Source organism: Clarias gariepinus, chromosome 22 (assembly GCF_024256425.1).
Source record: "Clarias gariepinus isolate MV-2021 ecotype Netherlands chromosome 22, CGAR_prim_01v2, whole genome shotgun sequence".
Taxonomy (NCBI): Eukaryota; Metazoa; Chordata; class Actinopteri; order Siluriformes; family Clariidae; genus Clarias; species Clarias gariepinus.
The window spans coordinates 26,209,634-26,215,633 of record NC_071121.1 but is presented as its reverse complement, the minus strand read 5'-3'; the positions used below and the strand labels follow the sequence as shown (position 1 = coordinate 26,215,633).

The 6,000-nt window shown below is 43.6% G+C and overlaps 1 protein-coding gene across 3 annotated transcripts in view; it reads left to right on the top strand.

Annotated features, from left to right (window-relative positions):
- The first annotated feature begins 447 nt into the window (after positions 1 to 447).
- dlgap4a (discs, large (Drosophila) homolog-associated protein 4a) overlaps positions 448 to 6,000 on the top strand; it is a 115,614-nt gene continuing 110,061 nt past the window's right edge. For all 3 annotated transcript variants that reach the window (XM_053482663.1, XM_053482664.1, XM_053482662.1), the window contains exon 1: positions 448 to 554. The gene's annotated coding sequence lies outside the window, so the exon portion shown is untranslated. The remainder of the gene's footprint in view (positions 555 to 6,000) is intronic.

Sequence of the window (6,000 nt, the reverse complement as noted above, 5' to 3'; positions counted from 1 at the left end):
CGCGGGCGGAAGCAGGGGGTGACGCTTCCCCGGTAAACGGCGCGCGCGCGCCTCCAGTCGCAGTCAGTGAGTCACTGCGCGCGGTCACTCGCTCGCGCTCGGTCACGGATACGAGGGGAATGTAACGGCAGGATGTGAAGAACACCAGCACCGCACACACAGGACACAGGACCCGTCGGTGAGTGCTGCGCGCGCGTCTGACGGAGAGAAAGAAGAAGAAGAAGAAGAAAAAAACATCATCATCATCATCACCACCATCACGCCGGGCTGAAAATACGGAGCGCGTCGGCGAGGAGCTGAACCGCAACTCACTCACTCACTCACGCTCTCACTCACTCACTCACTCACGGGGATTATTATTATCATCATCATCATAAACCAGAATCAGAAAAAAAAACAACAGCAACAAACCCGCAGCGTCAATGAGCAACAGCGCGCGGGCGCGTGAGTCCAGGCGCGCTCGTGCGCTCTACGTGTCCGAGATGACCGGATGAGGGAAGGGCACGCGCGACTGGGCTCGAGCAGCGGGTTCACCGGCGGGCACGCACGCGCAGGTCGGTTCAGATTCTATATACACACATCTGTTATTATTATTATTATTATTATTATTGCTGAAGATGTGAGGGAGAAGTTATCTATCTATCTATCTATCTATCTATCTATCTATCTATCATTTCTTTCTCTCTCTGTCTCTCATCTTCTACCTATCTGCATTTTAATGTCTCAAAAAAGTAAATCTATCTATCTATCTATCTATAATTTTTCTCTGAGTCTCTTTCTCTATATGGAGACTCTTTTCTCTCTCTCTCTCAATCTATTGAAATCTATCTTCTAGATTACAGATGTCTCAATGCACTCTCTTTCTACATCTATCTATCTATCTATCTATCTATCTATCTATCTATCTATCTATCTATCTACACACTGTAGCTCTCCACCTCTACAACCTTCACAGCAGTCCTATAGAACCAACACGGTTTATTATGAGTGAATGGGTGGAGTTAGGGGCGGTGCTGGGGTGGGGTTGTGGGTGGGGCTAAGTGCATGGTTAATATTAACAGCACTTTTTGTACTGTATATGTCATGAGTGATGTTATTACAGTCGTTACACAGAGGTTTTTCTGGTGTGTGTGTGGGGGGGGGGCTGTTATAAAGTTGGTGTCATGTTGTTGCTAAGGACGAAGAGCTGGCAAGTTTCTTTTTTTCCTCCATCTTCTTCTTCTTCTTCTTTCGGTTGTTTTTCCCACCACCATGATTAGAAACTAAATGGAAAAGTCCAAACAAACCTGATGGATGGGGTCATGGCCCGTAGCTATACACTACTGCTCACACACATACACACACACACACACACACACACCTTGCTCAAATGTCTTTCTGTCTGTCCATCACAGATGAAAACGGTTGTAGATGTTTTTCTGAATTTGCCTTTCTGTCGCTCTGTCTGTCAGTCTGTTTGCCTCCCTCCCTGTCTGTGTACCTGTCTCTCTCTCTCTGTCTGTGTACCTGTCTGTCTGCCTATCTATCTGTCTGTCTGTCCGTCTCCCTGTCTTCCTTCATGTCTATCTTTCGGTTTCTCTTGTCTGTCTGTGTCAGTTGTCTAGTCCTCTGCCTCGGTCCTGTCTCACCCCACAGTGCAGTGTTTTATGGCATTCCCTTACACACTGAGACGTCTCATTTGTATAAGACAGTAAGACAAACGTGTGTGATCTGTCATGTGTTTCTTTGAGAGTGTGTGTGTGTGTGTGTGCGCGTGCATGTGTGCGTGTGTGTGTGTGTGTGTGTGTGTGTTAATGTGCTGGCATAATATCAAGCAGGTCACGTCCTCCACTACAGCAGAGCCATAACTCACTGAATGAGAAAGATATACTGCTCTCTCTCTCTGTCTCTCTCTCTCTCGCTCTCTCTGTCTCACTCTCTCTACTTTAAGCTCTCTCTGTGTGTCTCACTCTCTTTTCATCTATATTCTGGTTTCACTCTCTGTTTGTCTCCTGCCATTTCTCTCTCTCTCTCTCTCTCTGTCTGTCTCTTTTTTCGTCTCACTCTTAGTCTTTAATCTTTCTTTGTCTCTCTAAATGTCTGCGTTACTTGCACCCTTTTCTGTCTTACTTTCACACTTCCGCCTTCCTACATTTTCTATAAAACTCCCTGTTTCAATTTTCTGTCTCACTTTCTTCTTATTTTCATTCTTCTTCTTATCTTATTCTGTCTTACGCTGTCATTTTTACTGTATTTTTGTTTTTTCTGTCTCTCATCTCTCTTTTTACACCCCACTCGTTTTTTTTTCCTCTCTTACCCTTCTAATTTATTCTCTCTCTCTTTCTCTCATTTTGTCTCTCCTTCCATTCTCACCCACTTTTTTTGTCTTACTCTCTGTCACAGTTTCTCACCCTCTTTCTTTCTCTCTCTTTCTTTTATTCTCTTGAAAATCGTCTACAGGATGTGTAAATTAAAGCTAAATTATAAGCATGTTTAGCAATCTCTCTCCGTGTCTCTCTCTCTCTCCTTCTGTCTCCATCCCATGTCCTCTGTATCCTTCGAGCTCGATGTCTCAGCCTTACCTCTCCACCAGCTGCCAGGCTGAGCTGGTGTTTAGCGGGCGTGTCCCTCAGATGGCCTGCACTTGGCCCAGGCCCAGCTGGTCCCCTGGGATAACTGAGTCCCTCAGCAGGTTTCTTGTTGTTGTTCTTCTTCAATTTGACGCGAGTTTCAGCTGCTGATTCTGGATCCAGCTGCTGCAGTTAAAAGTTTCCAGGCAGATGACTGACAGCTGAGGAGCCAATCAAAAGACAGCTCCGCTCAGACAGATTGGTGCAGAGGCGTCCCCCTGTGAATCTCTTCAGCTGGAGAAGCCAAGGAGCTTCTGATAGTGCACAAAGATCACGACATACAGTGCTGTGAAAAAAGTATTCCCTGATTTTTAAAGGAAAAAAACCTGTCCAAACCCAGCAGGCCCTGTGTGAAAAAGTAATTGCCCCCACCACACTTCGCTAAATAACAAATGAGTTGTGATTAACCACATTTTTTGGAAAGCTAAGTTAGATTTTACTCTTCACACCCTGGCCTGATTACCGCCAGGCCCGTTGAATCAAGAAATCGCTTAAATAGACCCTGCCTTAACCATGCTACAAATCATCTAAAAACTGCATGTTCTATTTACTCTGGGCAGCCTTCCGTAACATAAACGTTAGTTTAATGATGTCATTCATTTGTGATATACCCCATAAAAACAAATACCACCCCATAAAAACAAATACTTTTTCATAGCACTCTACTGTAGGTTATATGGTACCATAGCACTGTTGGATGCTCTGTTGTGATTGGTGAGAAGCTCATTCGTTTTCCATAATAGTAGACTTGACTGCATGAGATGCTTCTCCACATGTTCTCCCCAGGCTCATGTTGGTTCCTTTAAGGTTCCTATGTTCCTCCCACCCACATGCAGTAAGCAGATTTGGTGCACTAAATACCCATAATGTGTTTTACATTACATGTGGACTGAACTCTGAATTTCATTAAGCCCTGACGGTCACCAAGATTGTCTCCAGATCCACTATGACCAGGATGAAAGACCAGCTTTTTCCGAAAAAGCAAAAAAAAAAATTCATGACAGGAGAAGATGCCTTTTTGCTTACGTTATATAAGCTGCTCCTGACCAGGTTTGCGCTTACAGACCTGTCGCCTTGACAACAAGTCTGTTTTCAGCAATTCTCGCTAATTGACGTGTGATCTCGGATATTTTTTCTTCACTACAGCATCATAGAGGATTGTAACATCTTTTTCACGTCTTCAAGCTTATTGCTGATTTTCTTTTCTAAGCGTTCGGCTGGCAAACGGGCCCCTGGCAGATCATCGTCTCCACCATGAACATCTTTAATGGCTAGATGGGAAGCCGTAGCCTGGTTTTCACAGTAGAAAGCGCTCTCAGAGTAACATCATTCTGTTCACATCGATTATGGATTAGGTTTGAAGACCTCGCTGAGGAAGGCTCGGACGTCCGGGAAGAAACCGATGAAGTTTCAATCAAGACAATTGGGATATCTGGGACCATCCTACTGTCTGTGAGGTACCTGATAAACCAGGAAAGATTATTGCTATAAGAGTTTAAAAATCAGTGTAAGATCGACGTCTCAGGGACCGATTGTCAACAGTGAGGAAATGGAATTGGAGCCGATACTAACGCAGTAATGGATGCCAGACCATGGACATGGCCTGAATTGGAAATTGCCTGGATGGATTCGTGACCTACGAGACCAGTTCCCTGCTCCTCGGCGAAGTGATATCTTCACCGCCGTCAGCACCATCCAATGCCAGCTATGGTCACCTTCCTGGTTATAACAAGGGCTCATGAGAAAAAAAGACTAACTTGTTCTCCAATTTGGCAAAATGTGTTGGCAGCCTGCAGAGAGAGAGAGAGAGAGAGGGAAAAAAATTTCACCCATCTCGCTCAGTGGGTTTGGAGGAGCTGGCAGCTCGCCAGTGTGACAGTCAGGACGATACCGCCGCTTCACATTTATTTCCTAACCAGTGAGCAGGGAATAAAACCACCTCAGAGGGTGCAGTAATAGGGAAATGATCAGTGTTGATGATGTTAGTTCCCAATAACACTACACACGTATAAGAAATTTCCCAATGAGGGACCGTTTTACCAACAGCAACACAAAATAACTTGATTTATCCCTTTATAGTTGCATTTAATACACAGGAGACGAGAAGTTACTTCCTGTTCTCGCTTATCTTATAGTAGCTATAAATATAAATTCCTCATGAGCATCGTAAGCTTGACAGCTATGTCAAGAAAAATTATTTCAGAGGAGTTTATGTGCCATGGCTATGATCCTGATGCTATTTCCTTTGCATCCTTTACATCGGCCAAACTGCCCGTCTGTGCAGTGTTTTACCCCCCAAGCACTAAGCAGGTATTAATTGGACCGGGGTTCAGTTATAGCACTTTGACATGATTGTACACGTGTTATTCCAGCTTTTAAATGTCGCAATGGCTTGGGACTGTGAGCGCTATCACCACCGCTGCTCTCCACTCCTCGTCTATTATCACCGTATCCGCTCGGTTTGCCGTAACATGTTAATCTGCGCGGATCCGCAAACCTCGCGGGGCTTCCGCGCTCTTGCTGTCGCCATCGCTGTCGGTTCTTACCACGTTTCCTTCATCGCTTTTATTTGTCCTCGCAAATATTCCTGCATGTGATGCCTGTCACTTGCTTGAACTTGGATATTACTGTATATACTATACATAAACCAGAATAAGGAAGTAAAGGTCCTGTGTTTTAATATATTTTTGACAACTTAACACACGTTTACTCAGAGCTCCCCAAAGTGTGGGTGTGAGTGTGTATGTGTGAATGCTCCAGCTGTTTCACTCCCCCTCCAAAATTACCGTTTCAGTGTCTAAATTTATGAGCTACTACAGAGGAACAACCTTGGTCTTATACATATGAGGTCACATAGGAGGAAGATTCTGGTTTGCTTGACCAAATACTGAATGTTGCATAATAGATGCCCTTTAAATTTAGCAAATCAGTAAACAAACAGTTACAGTGTTTCCCACACATGGAGTATACTTAGGTTGGATCTCTGAAATTAATAAAAAATTTCAAATGAATCAAACTTTGGGCTAAAAGGTATTCGTATTTGTTAGTAGTAGTAAGTAGAGGTACACTTTTGTGCGGCAAGTATATTTCAGACCTGTGGGAAACATTGCACTATACACGTAGACTTATTGAAATCCATTTAAATTTTATTCACTTCAATTTTATTTGTACAGTATAACGCTTTTACCCATTGTCATTGTTGAAAAGCAGCTTTACACAATCAAAAGAAATTATGGAAGTTTGTGTGAAATGTAAATGTGTATAAATCAAAATGATCAGAATGAATTACGAAGATTCCAGTTACAATTTTTCACAGATACGTGTGTGTGTGTGTGCGGAAGTCGGCCTAACTGGTTTCAATGATTCACTCCGGGAGCACAATGATGGAAAA